A 16,538-nucleotide genomic window follows, 5' to 3' on the forward strand; every position below is an offset into this window, starting at 1 on the left:
TAAATATTCAACTCCCTCCTTATCCCAGAGAGCTTATAAAAACATATGCAGGGCAATAAACGTAAGTAGAGACATTTGGAGACAGAAAAAAATCCAGTTCCCATCCCATCTTAGTCCACTATCAACTTTGTAAACCTGAGCTAACTTCTTACTCTCCAAACTCATTATTGCTTATTGATAAGAAAAACCTAGTATATACCCAACAGGACTCTGATGAGTATTAAATGCATCACTCTTACAAGAACACAGAGTTCAGAATAATTACTTAAATGCTATCTCTTTTTGATGGACTTGTCTTGTTATCCCCAAATACCTCCTGGGCTTCTCTGTAGCCACGACGTACTTGCCTGCCTCACTGATTCAGACAGCCTTAGGATTTGCTTTGGCCAATGAAAAGTGAGCAGAAAGGACATGTTTTATTCCTAGATCTAGGTTTTAAGACCCAAAATGTACTTTGTCATGATTTCTAATTTCCCTTTGGTAGTATTAGAGGGAGAAGTGGCTTTATCAGCCTGGATCTCCCAGGGAAAGCAACAGGGCACAGTCAGAACTTAGCTGTAATCAACTTGCAGTGTGAGCAAGAAATAAACCTTTGTTATTGTGATCCACTGACATTTTGTGACTGTTCATTCCTATAAAATAACCCAGCCTCCTGTTTGATGCACTTATTACTAGTACTATAAATAAGATAAATAATGAAGACAAATGCAAATAGTTATTGAAAATTATAAGTCTGGGAGTGCCTGGGTGGCTCAGTCATTAAGTGTCTGCCTTCGGCTCAGGTCATGGTCCCAGGGTCCTGGGATCGAGCCCCGCTCCCTGCTTGGCAGGAAGCCTGCTTCTCCCTCTCCCACTCCCCCTGCTTGTGTTCCCTCTCTTGCTGTGTCTCTGTCAAATAAATACAATCTTAAAAAAAAAAAAAAAGAAAATTATGAAAGTCTGTATAGTCAGGGATACTTTGTCGATGTTAGATGCAAATTAAACAACTTTCTTTTAGCTACTTCATAAAGCAAACATTTAGATATTAGATTCAGTGTCCATTATACAACAATAAATCAGTCACTAAGGGCAATAAAACTGATGAGGGAGCAGAAGGCAAGCTGAGGACAAAGCACAAGCTGATTCGCTGCAAACTCTCCCCTCCCACTACTGGGTGGGTTATGTAGGACATTCCTCCAGGAAACCCCCAACTGTCTTAAAGCTAATGCTTTGCTAGAGGGAAAAACAACCTTAGCTTGACAATAGCAAGGCCTCCAGTATCCTGAGGGTTTTCTTTAGCATATGAAAGTCCTTTTGGACACCTCCCTTTTTTAACCTTCCCCAACTCCCAAGTATATATAATCAGCCATTTCTCATAACCCCAGTGCAGCAGCTCTTTCTGCCCCCAGGTCCTGTCCCTCTGCTTTAATAAAACCACCTTTTGCACCAAGCAGGTCTCAAGAATTCTTTCTTGGCGGTCGGCTCCAGACCTCACCAACATTCCAAAGCTACATCAAAAGTACTTCTAGATCAGAAATATTAACTACGTCCCATGGATCCTCACAAAAAAATGTACATATGTATTTATAAATATATATTTGCCTAGCAAATTAAATCCAGTGTGGGAAAATTGTAGTATTTTCAGTCATCTTCTCTGACCTGTGGCAGTCATTATAGTTATTTGCAAAACAGTGAGGCAACTAAAACCACCAAAGTCCTAATCTGAATCTTATCTGAATGAATCTACAAAAGCATAGACTTACAGTTTTAAATTTGGGGTACTCTCTGCTCTAACAGGCACTCTTGTTTTCTACCTGCAGTAGAGGTACAATGGTGTAAGAAATGGAAAGAGATGGTAGCAGAGCATAGTCCCCCCCTACCCCCACCTTTTCTCTCTTCTCACTTGCTCTCATCTCTACTCTTTTCTTCTCATTTCCCTTGTCCTCATTTCCTCTTTCCTCTATTAACTCTAGCTTTTAGTTGACCCACTGCATGTAATAGGAACATAATGGAAAATCTTAAGTCATCAAAAAATTTTCTATCATTTTCCTTGAATTGTGATTCTCTACAGCTCCAAAACTAGTGAGGAACAGTATTCATTACTCCTAAGTTTGGGTACAGTATTAGACCAAAGAAATCACTGTTCAATTTGAGCTCAAAATCTAAAAGCACATGAAGAAACAATAGCATTGAAAGCCAGGCTTTGTTGAGAGTATTTTCTAAATTTTATTAACTTTCCTGTATATATCATGATCTAATTCTGGTAGATCTGAGTGCTAGGGCTGCACACGAAGTTATAGCATAAAAAATCTGGAGAATATGCTGAAAGGAAAGTCCACATTTGATAGGAAACTTTCAACCCTAGAGAGATGAAGGGAAGAGAAAGGCAGAAGCAGGAGGTTCAATTTTGGCATTTCGTCCTGACTCCTTCTTAACCACTACTTCCCCCCACTCCCAGTCATTGTCCCACCCCATCCATAGTGGAACACACCATGAGCTTGGTATGAGGGCAGAAATGACAGTGTTAACATCCATATAAGTTTGTGGGAAATGTCAGTATAAGAGTTCTACTGCTTTTCTCTCAGCAAAGGCATGCATTAATTATACTGCCAAACCGACATGTCACTGGAACTCTAGCAGGAAGGAAGCCATGACTGAAGGAGGGATTTCGAGTTAATGCCAACAAAACACTGCATAATACAACAATGAGCAAAGAGAGTAGAGGACGATTTTGCTCCTCAGAGGAATGCAAGGAGGCTGAGACCCTTTCTAGGGAGCCAGAACTGGTGCAGCCTTCAAATAAGAAGGCTGCCTGTCCAAATGTGCTTCACATGAAGCAGTCAGATTAATAATGTTCCCATACCTTAATGCTTAGTCCCTATGTTTGGAGGAGCCATAACCAAAATCTGGTTATCTACCAATTTTCTGAATATTTATACAAATAGAGAAATTATTTAATAGTTATCTCTTCTTTCCTACTAAATAATTCAAAGACTTGAACACATAGAGTATATTTTTGGATATGATTGGAAATCAAGATTCTTTTCCCCCCAGCTTTATCCAGATGTAACTAAACATTGTATACATTTAAGGTATACAATGTGATGATTTGATACACTTCCTTATTGAGAAATTGTCATTGTAGGATTAGTTAATTATGCTATGCTATGCATCATCTTGCATAATTACTTTTTTTGTAGTGCAAACATTTAACTACTCTACTAGAAACTTTCAAGTGCATATAAAATGCAGTATTATTAAGACTTTCAGATAGAGGAAGATGATGGAGTAGGATCCTGAGCTCATCTCCATGGACACACTGAAGAAACAACTACATGTAATCTAACTCACTGTAAAAATGACTTAAGATTGGCAGAGCAGACTTTCAAAAGCTAAAAGGCATAAAGAAAAAGCCACAAAGCCACATCAAGGAGTATGAGGAAAAGAGGTACAATAGGGAACTAAACCTCTCCCACTTGTGGGTCACTGCCACACCAGCGTATCACAGGCATTGAGGCACTCCCTGAGAATCAAGTCAATCAAGCCCTAAATCAGGGACTAGCACTGTGAGGACCTTCACTGGGACAGTAAACCATTAACCTATGGCTTTGAAAAAAATCAGTGGGACTTGGCTCTAGGAAAGCCAGAAGGCTGCAGGAAACCAAGTTCTTAAAGGGCAGTGTGATAGATCACTTGGCCTCAGACCCAACAAGGAAGCAGCAGTTTGAAAAGTGCTTGAGGTATCTATGAAGATTCATTGACAATTTTGAAATGTATACCAAAGGGTCAGGGATCTTCAAGAGCTTTCTCTGGGAATAGAGATGCTGTCAGGTACTATTTTTCTTCCTCTCTTTTAGCCTACCTAACCTGACACTTATGGCAACCAGTTCTGACCACCATCTATGTCGGTAGTATTACTTTACCTTCCCAGTCCAGGTGTCCCACTGAGGACCCACTCTGCCCAACTCACGTGCCAGAAAGTGACCCTCTAAAGCAGTTCCCATTCTGCCACACCCAGCAGGTAAGCTCAGTGGAGGCCAGCATGCCCTAGAGCTACTACTGCCCCACCACACGTGGCAAACAGCAACCACTAGGACCAGTACCACCACTGCCCCCCATGGCTATTCCTGCCCACTGAAGGAGGGACAGCGAGCTAGCCCCACTGACCAGCCCACCCGCAAAGGCCAGCCCCTCCTACTAGAGCACCCATAGCAGTCACAGCCTCATCACAAGAGGGAGCATGCAGCCCATGAAGGTGCTACCATTGGAGCACCCGGCCCCAGTGACCAAGGGGGATTGCATTACTAGGCCCCACATGATGCCTTCTATATAAGACCACTACTTTCAAGACAAGGAGATGTAGCTGAACTAACACATAGTAACAAACACAGAATCAAACATTAGGAGAGAAAGGAATATGATCCAACAAAAGAACAAAACACCAGAAAAAAAGCTAAATGAAATGGAGACCAGCAATCCACTTGATAGAGTCTAAAATAATAGTCCTAAAGATGCTCACTGATCTTGAGAAAAGAGAGGGATGAACTCAGTGAGAACTTCAACATAGAGATAGAAAATATGAAAAAGAACCAAAGCTGAAGAATACACTATCTGAAATGAAAGATACACTATAGGGAATCAACAGCAGATTAGAAATTGAAGAATGGATTAGTGATATGGAAGACAGGATAGTAGAAAGCACCCAAGCTCAATAACAAAAAGAAAAAAAAAAATGAGGACAGTTTCAGGGACCTCTGTGACAACATCAAACACGCAAACATTTGTGTTATAGGAGTCCCAAAAATGAGAAGAGAGACCTAAAGGGACAGAAAACTTGTTTAAGAAATAGCTGAAAAATTCCTTACTCTGGGGTAACAAACAGGCACCAGGTACAGAAAGCACACAGAGCTGAACAAGATGGACCCAATTAAGTTCACACAAAAAACAACAAAAGAAAAGCAAACAGTTATATACGAGGAAACTCCATAAGGCTATCAGGTAGCTTTTCAGCAGAAACTTTGCAGGCCAGAAGAAAGTGACACAATATATTCCAAGCGCTAAAAAGGAAAAAGACAAAAACAAAACAAAAAACATAACCAGGAGTACTCTACTTGGCAAGGTTATCCTTCAAAATATAAGGAGAGATAAAGAATTTCCCAAATGAAAGTTAAAGGAGTTTATCACCACTAAGCTGGTCTTTTAAGAAATACTAAGGACAACTAAAGTGAAAAGAAAAGGCCATAACTTGAATTAAGAAAATTATGACAAGAGAAAATTTCACTGGTAAAAACAAGCATACAGTACAGGTAGTAGATCATTTATAAAGTGGGTATGAAAGTTAAAAGACAAGTAGTAAAATCAATTTTATCTACAAAAAATTAGTTGAGAGACAAAATAAATTGTAAGATATGACATCATATACATAAAATACAGAGGAGGGTAAAAAATGTAGTTTTTAGAATGTGTTCAATTTTAAGTGACCATCAACTTAATATAGACGGCTATACATTGGATATTATATATGAACCTTACGGTAACCACCAAAAGTCTATAATAGATCCATCAAAACTGGAGACAGGAATCCAAGCATAACACTAAAGAAAACCATCAAATCACAAGGGAAGAGAGCGAGAGAAGGAGAAAGGACAGAACTACAAAAACAACCTGACAACAACAAAATGGCAATAAGTACATAATGATCAATAATTAAATGTAAATGGTCTAAGTGCTCAATTAAAAAACATAGGGTGACAGAATGGAACAGAATTAAAAAAAAAAAAAAAGACCCATCTATATGCTGCCTATAAGAGAATCCCTTCAGACTAAATACATATATGGACTGAAATTGAAGGGATGGGAACAAAATATTCTATGCAAATGAAAATGAAGAAAAAAAAAAAAAAAGCCAGGTTAGTAATACCCGTATCAGACAAAACAGACTTTAAAACGAAGACTGTAACAAGAGTCAAAGAAGACGACCATTACATAATGATGAAAGGATCCATCCAAAAAAAGTATATAACAATTTTAAATATCTGTTTACCCAACTTAACAGCACCTAAGTATGTAAAGCAAATATTGACATAGAGGGAGATATTAAGTAATACAATAGTAGGGGCTTTAACACCCCGTTTACATCAATGGGTAGATCATCCAGACAGAAATTAGAGAAGTATAGCAGCTTTGAATGACATATCAGATGAACTTAAAAGATATATACAGAACAGTCCATCCAAAAACAAAATGCACACTGTTCAAGTACATATGGAACATTCTCCAAGATAGATTACATGTTAAGTCACAAAATAAGTCTCAATAGGAAGATTAAACTTATCATATCAAGCATCTTTTCTGACCACATGAAACTAGCAATCAACTATAAACAGAAAACTGGAAAAAAAAAAAAAAAAAACAACCCACAAACATGTGGAGGCTAAATAATAGGTTTTAACCAACCACGGGTCAATGAAGAAACCAAAGAGGAAATTAACAAAATACCTGGAGGCAAAGATGGAAACAGTTAAGAAATCTTTACTACAGCAAAAGCAGTGCTAAGAGGAAGTTTATAATGATACAGGCCTACCTCAAGAAAGAAAAAATATCAAACAACCAAACCTTATACCCAAAGGAGCTAGAAGAACACAAACAGTCCAAAGTCAGAAGGAAGGAAATAAAGATTGTGCAGAAACAGATGAAAAAAAGAAAATATTAGGAAAAAAAGAATCGATGAAACGATTATCTGGTTCTTTGAAAACAAAGAACACTGATAAACCTTTAGCCAGACTTCAAGAGAAAAGAGTACTCAAAACGGAAAGAGGAGAAATCACAACTGACACCAAAGACATACAAAGGAATATAAAAAAACTACAAAAAAATTATATGCTAAGAAATTGGACAACCTTTAAGAAATAAATTCCTAGAAACATACAATTTTCCAAGACTGAATCAGAAGAAAATCAGAACAGATTAGTAGTCACAAAATTGATTCAGTAAACACCAAACTCGCATAAAAATGAAAGTCCAGGACCAGGCAGCTTCACAGCTGAATTTTTCAGCATTTAAAGAAGAGTTAATATCTATCCTCCTCAAACTATTCAAAAAAAGAAAAAAAAATCAAAGAGGAAGGAAAGTTTCCAAATTCATTTTACAAGGCCAGCATTAACCGAATACCAAACCAAAACCAGATAAAGACACACAAACACCCAATTACAGGCCAATATCACTGATTAACACAGATAAAAAATCCTCAACAAAGTATTAGCAAACCACATTCAACAACACATTAAAAGGATCATTCACCACAATCAAGTGGGATTTATGCTGAGGATGCACGTTAGATCAACATCTACAAATCAATCAACATGATACACCACATTAATAAAAGGAGAGTGAAAAACCATATCATTTTCTCAATAGATGCAGAAAAAGCATTTGACAAAATCTGACATCTATTCATGATAAAAACCCTCAAAATGGGTATAAGGGAACATATCTCAACATAATAAGGCCATAAAGGACAAACCCACAGCTAATACACTCAATGGTGAAAAGTTTAAATTTTTCTATCAGAAACAATGCAAGGATGCCTACTCTTACCAATCTTATTCAACATAGTACCAGAAGTCCTACCTCAGCAATTGGACACAGAAATAAACTGCATCCAAATTGGTAAAGTAAAACTGTCACTATTTGCAGATGATAATATATATAGAAAAACCTAGAGACTCTATTAGAAGCTATTAATAAAGGATACAGCAGCCAATATACAGAAATCTGTTGCATTTTTAAACACTAATAAACTATTAGAAAGCGAAATTAAGAAAATAATCCCATTTACAATCACATCAAAAAGAGTAACATATCAAGGAATAAATTTAACCAAAAAGGTGAAGGATCTGTAATCTGAAAACTCTAAGACATTGATGAAATAGACTGAAGGTGACATCAATAAATGGAAAGAGATCATTCTCATGTATTGGAAAAATGTCCATACTACCCACAACAATTGAGAGAGTCAACACAATCCTTATCAAAATACCAGTAGTATTTTTTACATAACTAAAATGAATAATCCTAAAATTTGTATGGAACCACGAAAGACCCTGAGGACTCAAAGCAATGTTAAAAACAACCCTGGAGATATCACAATTCTTGATTTCAGGCTATACTACCAATCTATGATAATCTAAACAGTATGGTACCAGCACAAAAATAGACACACAGTTTGGTGGAACAGAATAGAGTACCCAAAAATTAACCCATGCTTATAAGATCAATTAATCTCAAGAAGGAAGACTAGAATATACAATGGAGAAAAGGGAGTCTTTTCAATAAATGGTGTCGTGAAAACTGGACAGTTATATGCCAAAGAATGAAAATAGACCCCTTTCTTACATCTTCCACAAACAAACTCAAAATGGATTAAAGACCTAAATTTAAGAGCTGAAACCATAAAAGTCCTTTAGGAAAACATTAGCAGTAATGTCTTGGACATCAACAGCCTTAGCAGTATTTTTGTGCATAGATCTTCCAAGGCAAGGGTAACAAAAGTGAAAATAAACAACTGGGAGTACATCAAACTGCAAAGCTTTGAGACACTGAAGGAAATCATGCACAAAACCTTAAGGCAACCTACTGAATGGGAGAAGGTGTTTGCAAATGATATATCCCCTAAGGGGTTAATATCTATAATATGTGAAAAACTTACTCAGCTCTGCTCCCCAGAAACAAAAAATCGGCAGAAGAGCTGAAGAAACATTTTTCCAGAGAAAACACACAGATGGCCAACAAACACATGAAAAGATGCTGAACATCACTAGTGCTCAGGCAAACATAAATCAAATCTACAAGGAGATCATATCACACCAGTCAGAATGACTAGCATCAAAAGGCAAATAAATGTTGGAGAGGATGTGGAGCAAAGGGAACACTCATGCACTATGAATATAAATCGGTGCAGCCACAGGGGAAAACCATATGGAGGTTCCTCAAAAAATTAAAATTAGAACTACCGTAGGACCAAATAATTCCACTTCTGGATATTTACCCAAAGCAATGGAGGCATGGAGAGTTTAAGTAACTTTCCTAAACTCACTGAGTTAATTGGTATGGAATGAGGAGTTTCCACACCCGGAAGTCTTGCTCTGGGGACTATCCTTTCCATCACAAAGTTGTAGAAATTATTGCTTTAGGGCTGGGTTAAGAAATTTACTCTGTAGTCTAAAAGCTATGAGAATCCATTTAGACATTTTAAGTAATAGATGGAGAGGTAGGGAGTAACATGGACAGTTGGGGGGACAAGCATGTATATGAGAAAAGAAAGGGCTACTACATTAGCGTCAACAAGAGATTGTGGAAATAAGATGTTTCTATTTTAACTAAAACTTTAACATTTCTTGTGTATAGAAGTACTTATCACCAGATCAAAGAAACAAGTTTTTCCCCTGTACTCACAGATTTTAGAAATGCTTAGTGAAGCCTATAAATACCTTGTCTTTCAATTGCCTGTTTTCAAGTAAACAAATTCATTTTATCCCAACCATAGGGCAGCAGGGAATCAGAGCACTGTTTATCCCTTTCTATTTTCTAGATTCCCTCTTAGTGCTAGGAATAATAAATCAAACCAGTAATTGCTCAACACATACAAGGTCACAGTTTTCAGGGGCTGGGACACTGCCTGTTCCTCCTGTTTCTTTGATAACTTTTCTCAACACTGGGGAAGAACATTTTATATCTAATAATCTCTCCAGCTAGGTGCAAGAGTAGTCACCCTGAGTTTTGCTGATAGCCACAACATTTCAAACTTGCATGACATCACTACATGCTCTTCATTCTCTTTGTGCTCAGTGATTTCCAGGACAAACTCAGGACTGTCTCAAATGCTATTTAAGTCCCAGCTGCCCAGACCATCCATTTTGTGCTTATTCCTTCACTCTGTTCATTTTCTAGTAGAATCCCATTTTTCATTCCTTCCTGCCCTTCCATATCCTTGCACTGGGCTTCAGGAACTCACAGTTGGTCATCAAACAACTCATCTTGTATCTTTGACCTCTTCATGTTACTTTCTCCTTGCTCTCATTCAATGATTTTAACTCATGAGCTGGATATTAGAATCATCGCAGAAGATTTGTACTAATGCTCTAGACTATGTCACATCAATTAAATCCAGAAGGATGGAGCATGGGCATTTAGTAAGTCTAAAAGCTTCCCAGGTGAGAAGTATAGAGGGTTGAGAGCCACTAGATCAGGGTGATCTTCAGACCAGAAGTGGCAGCATTACCTGGGAACCTGTTAGGAATGTAAATTCTCAGCTCACCCCAATTAAATAGAAACTGAGAGATGGGGCCCAGAAAGCTGTGTTTAACGAAACTTCCAAGCTTCCATGAGGAGGACTGAGTTTAGTTTAGTTTATGTGACTATTGCCTATGAACTCTATCTTCCCAGTTTTAGGCAGTTTCCTGCCATAACTCACTTCTTTCTGGACCCAGAGGTTTGATTTTACATTCTTGTTCATTCCCTCTCTGCTTCCAAAATGTTTCTCCTTATTGCTGCTTCAAAATACCCCGAATCTTTGAAGAGATTATCATCAAATTTAGTTACCCATCACCTGATTCTTTTAGGCAGCATACTGATTTTTTTTTTTTGTTGTTTTGGTCATTTACTATTCTCTTAATTCCCTCTCTCTCATGAATTCCAGTGCCTGGCTCACCATTTTTGTTTTTGTTTGTTTTCCCCTCCATTGCTATTCCTTGGTGATACCAACATCCTTTCAGTCATGTGTTAACTACTCAACACCTGACCTTTACTCCTTATTAGCCTCTTTTTTAATACCTTTTCCTCAGTGTCCCCTTCAAATCAGTCTACCACCCTCACAGTCCTGTTAACTATAACTTGTGGAATTGATTCAGGTCCCATTTTTCTACCTCCCGCGTACCAGAATTCCCATCCAACAATCCCTGATCTCTACTGAGACCACAAAGCCTTGACCCTGTTGACCTGTTTGCCGTCTTCCTAATCATTGCCAAAGTGACTCAACTAATTTTTAATTCAATCCCTCTCTCCCTTCTTCCCTCCATTGAACTTACCTGCAAAAATTCAACTGTGGCAAAATTCAGCTCTTTACACCTGGTTAGTTGATGGCAAAAACAAAACAAACAACAAAACAAAACAAAAAACCCCAACTTTGACGTATATATTTTATGACCACAAATATCATGCCAGGTGATTCAAGTAATTATATAGGAGAAAGCCCACATACACTTCTTACCATATGCCAAAGCAGTTACAATGGATTTATAAACATACTAAAAATTTATTGCTCTCAAAAACTTAAGGTAAATGCTATTAACCTTATTTCAAAGTTGAGGGAACCAAAGCTCAGAATTTAAGTATTTTGATCCAAATCACAGAACAAGGAGCCAACAAGGATTTGAATCAAGATAAGCTTAGGAATGTTGCTTCTACAATACTTCCCTAATAAATATACTATCCATTCCCCAAAATAACCATTTCACAATCTCTCTTCCTTCTCCTATCTGCTTCTCTCAGTTATCAGTTGATGACCTCACATTAACAGAAACTACAGACCCATCCCGTGTGCAATGCTGTCCTTAGAAGCAAAACTCTAACACTTGCCAATATTCATTGTTTACGTTTCCTCACTTATTTCTCTTCACTCCACCGTAATTGGGCTTCTGTCCCCACCAAGAATATCTGTTCCAGATCTCAAGGACTTATATTTCTGCCAAAACCAAAATTAAGTTACTTGTCCATCATAGATATTTGATGTTTGTGGATACTTCCTAGAGGACTTATTCTACTTTTGTATTTATAGCTACTTCTTTTATGTTTACATTGCCCTAATAATACCATTTGCTATTCTTAGGAGGCTCATTACCTTCAGTGACTCACTAAATTAGGATTTTCAGGCAGAAGAGCAACAGTTACATTTGTTTCAAAATATTAAAGGACTAGAATAAATGTAAGCATTCAGTAAAAATATATTCACCTTATAAAAATATTTCTGCAAAACCAGTCAATTACGCAACAGGATAGAAAATTTCAGTAAGGTCTCAAAGTATTTGTTTATTTAGCCATCTTAAATACATATGTATTCTTCCTTTTTTCCACTATTATTTTATGTAAAGTAGTAGTTTAAGAATCATGGAAATACATCCTCCTTAAGCCTTTTTAAGAATTTCTGTCAGAGGAAATAAAACTAATATTTATGTTAAAGATTTTAAACCACTGCATAAAGGCAATCAAATATTTTTAAGAAAACAAAATAACTTCATGAGCACACACATTTACATTAAACGAAAAATTAAAAACTCCTTAATTAGTACTGTAAACATACAACCAAAGCAGACTCCGGGCTTGCAAATGAAGATTTTTACTTGAAAGATGGCTGTTTTATGTTTGTAGTTGTGTTTTTCCCTAGGCATAAAAGATTCAGAAAATATTTTACCTTAATTGTCCCTGTTGTCTCTGGTATAAATTCAACTTACATGCAGATATCCAATAGTCCATTACACTCAAAATGAATAGTTACAGATTTCATAGACATATTAATAGATTAACATAATTATATGCACTAGATGGAGAAATTCCAGTTTTATGAAGTTTTAGGACTTCATCTAAAATTAAATCTGACAATCTTCCCTAACTAAAACTTTAAATCACTGTTTTAAAGGCCTATTTTCCTTTTCTTTGTACAACCAAGATAATAGATACCTGTGTTATAAATCCCTAATTAAACAGGATACATTTATTGAAACTGACTTGACTGTGCAGAAAAATTTTGGAAACACCCATTCTACCAGCCTAAGTTTCTGGATGCAATCAGTGTGGTCTAAATGAACACTCAAGTCTCAAAGCAGCACTGAGGGAGAAACCTGAGTGCAGTAAGTGATTGCAGCCGGATACTCATCTTAAAGTTTTGAGGAGCAACTTGTGAAAGAGTAGACAAGGACATGTAAAAGTACCAGTGGGAATGTGCCAAATACACACGCTAACCTGGCATGCCTTTAAGGAAGTGATGGCAACATTTTGACCATCAGTTCCTTAGATTTTATTCTTCGGCTGTAGAGCTCTCAAATTTGATGGTTCTAAAAAAAGTAAAAAGAAACCTTCCACTTACTCTTTAAGTTATTCAACTTCATTTCACCGTACACGGCAACAAAAGGGATGCAGGCTTCAATAAGTCCCAAAAATATGTTCTCAGAAGTCCCATAGGGAATTCAAAAGTAGGAATAGATGGGAGCCCCACCTTTAGCGTAACAACAAAGTCCCTGTTTTCCTTCTGCCTTAAATGCCTTCCCAAGAAGCCTTTCTGAGTTATCGTGCTGAGTCTCAGCTGGTACCACTCTGCTGACTCCTCTTGCCAAGGAACACCTGTGGGACTTTATGCAAACAATTCTAGGGAGAAAAAGGCTGTGGGTAAATATGCAGAAGAAGCTAGAGGAACAAAAACTTATAACTGGAGGGAATTTCTTTTTTTATAAAGATTTTATTTATTTATTTATTTGAGAAAGAGAGTGAGCATGAGAGAGAGCACAAGCCTGGGTGGGGGAGAGGCAGAGGGAGAAACAGGCTCCCTGCTGAGCAGGGAGCCAGATGCTGGGCTTGATCCCAGGACCCTGAGATCATGACCTGAGCTGAAGGCAGACGCTTAACTGATTGAGCCACCCAAGCACCCCTCTGGAGGGAATTTTATCGATGTTCAAATTCTTCTGAGAAGTCTGTGATCTGGCAACCCTTCCCCCAGTGTTTTTTTCCCCAGAAATCACAGGCAACCTCTGGTGGTAAACCTGCTTTCTCATCTAGGGAGGGAGAGCTATAAGGAAGATCTTGGAAAATTCTAAATTCAACGGATCTAGTTTAGATCTCACTCAGCAGTGCCACAACCATGTTTTCTGGTTGGCCACTAGATAAGTCCATATGGCTATCCCACAGGTGTTGCTGTCAATGGTTCCAAACCTGAAATAATTACTAGGATCATTAGTCGGGGACCCAAAAGGAAACAAACAGTATGCTCAAATTAGTATAAAGTCCAAGTTATCTAAAACTCGATGACTGTAAGAGTGTTTGATTTAGGGAGCCTTTACATAGGTGTAGGTAGTTGTAGGAAAACCACAACGAGTAATCTAGTAACTCAGGAACTCAAGACTAGTAACAGCTGAGTCATTAATACTGCTAGTCCTGAAGGGAAAGGGAAATGTTTCTGGAATCCAGAAGGAGAGATTCATGTAGAAAAAGCCACACTGACAGAAACAGTGGTATTCTATCCAGGGAAACAGCCAGCCCAAGGTGGGCCCTCATGGAGGGATCAGGGGAATATCTCCCCCCATCTTCTCACTATTGGCTGAACCCAACTGGAAGCCAGAGGACAAGAGAACCTGGGTTTCATACAGGTCAGCCTCCTGGGGTAAATACAAGGTGGAGAAAAGTGGAAACAGATCTGAAGATAAATGGCAGACTGTCTTTTCCCATTCCAAGTTCATCCTCCCCCTATATGAGCCAGTTTTTTAGGTAGCGCCGTGGTTTACCTAATGGCACAGATCAGAAGCCTACTCAGTCTCTGTTCCTGCCATGATCTTTACAATGTTATTATCTAATCTCAAATCCCTATCCATTCTATTTATGAAATATTTATGTCCATGCTGTTCTCTCCTGTTACTTTACATCACTCTGATACTCCAGCCTATCATTTCTTAGTAGCATCTATCACTTTCATAAAGTACTGTCTTTATTTGTATATTTTCCAAATTTCCACGAGGACTCTGTTCAGAACTCTATCTCCAATGCCTAGTAGAGTGGCTGGTACATAGTATATGTTCAATAAATATGTGTTGAACACATGAATTAATGCAGGCCCTCAATATTTATTGGCTCCACATTGCAGTGCATGTTTAGCAGACTCCTGGACATCAGGGTTAGCCATCTTCAGTCTGCCATTTACATTTCTGCTTACATGCCTCTTCTCGTTCATAAATTGGAAGTCACTCCCCTATTTAAAATTATTTAATGGCACTTTATAGCTTTCCAAATGAAGCAATTCATTCATTAAACAGTTTTTATTATTGAACATGTATTAAGGAAGGGAAATCAGAGATGAACTAACAGATTCAAATAGAATGTTTACAATTTACTGAGAAAAACAATAATTAAAAATAAATCATAGTAAGGTATACTAGTCTAAGATGGGGGAAACACTGAGCAGGAGTTCCTAACCCCAGAGCAGGGAAAGGCTATGGGGAAAGGCTTTCTAGAGGGCAGGATGAGGAAGAGTGAAAGGTGGGGGTGGGATGGGGACCATGTCCTGAAGGGGCCCACATTTATAGGATCTTGACTCCTTAGCCACATTGTTAAGGACTTTTTTGTCTCAGCCCTAATGTTTGTCAGTTTTATGTCCCATATTTTCTCAATTTAGACTCCCTGTCCAGGGGGGCGCCTGGGTGGCTCAGTCGTTAAGCGTCTGCCTTCGGCTCAGGTCATGGTCCCAGGGTCCTGGGATCGAGCCCCACATCGGGCTCCCCGCTCAGCGGGAAGCCTGCTTCTCTCTCTCCCACTCCCCCTGATTGTGTTCCCTCTCTCGCTGTGTCTGTATCAAATAAATAAATAAAATCTTTAAAAAAAAAAAGACTCCCTGTCCAGGGACAGTTGATTCTTTAAAGTTCTCTAAATGCTGCATGTGCATTCCTGCTTCTGAAATTCTGCCCAAAAGGCCTATTTGTTCTTGCTGGCCTAAGATACAAGATTCTGTTTTTAAAGGGCATCATCTGTTTCACACTCTGTTCTCCCCTTCCCTGCTCGACACAAACAATATGCAGCCTGACTTCTTTCCTCAGTTTTCCAGAGACAGTCTGTGTTTCCTGGACATTAGCAAGCCCATATTAAATAGCAGGGATTTGGAGATAGAAGTGCCTACATTCTCTTCACGTAACTTAGGGAGCTAACAGACACTGGAATATATAGAACTTCTTGAGGGAGATTTCTGACTCCCCAAATCATTCTTCCCTGTTTTAAAAGATAACGGATGGCTTTTTCAGTTACTTTGAGTAAACATAGCCAAATGGTAACTTCAAATTTAATTTAATATAGACGATTTAATCTGAAACATAGTAAACAGCCATAGATATGAGACTAGACAGGAAGTATCTGACCTTTAAATGTAAATGTATCACTATTTATTAGCATGCTCAGTTTATTGAATGTGTTCCTGTGCCCCTGTAGGTAATAAAAACTTCATATGTATTTTTAGGTGAAAAGCATATACGTATCAAAAACTAAACTAACATCTTTTTCACAATTTTCTATTCACAGTTGTACTCTGGTGTCAAATCAGGCCAAAAGTAACATATGGAAACAATACAGAATATAATAATTAGAGTGTTAGTTTATTATTGCATAAGTTCATAGTAATTAGCATAGAAAAAAATTAAATTCACAAGTATGTCATTATTAAAATGCACATTGAGTTTTTCAGGTAATGTGTTGCTCTACATTTTTATAGGTATGAAATAAAGACATCAAGTTTAAAAAGTTAAATTCAACAGTAT

This window comes from Halichoerus grypus, chromosome 9 (genome assembly GCF_964656455.1).
Source record: "Halichoerus grypus chromosome 9, mHalGry1.hap1.1, whole genome shotgun sequence".
In the NCBI taxonomy this organism is placed as follows: domain Eukaryota; kingdom Metazoa; phylum Chordata; class Mammalia; order Carnivora; family Phocidae; genus Halichoerus; species Halichoerus grypus.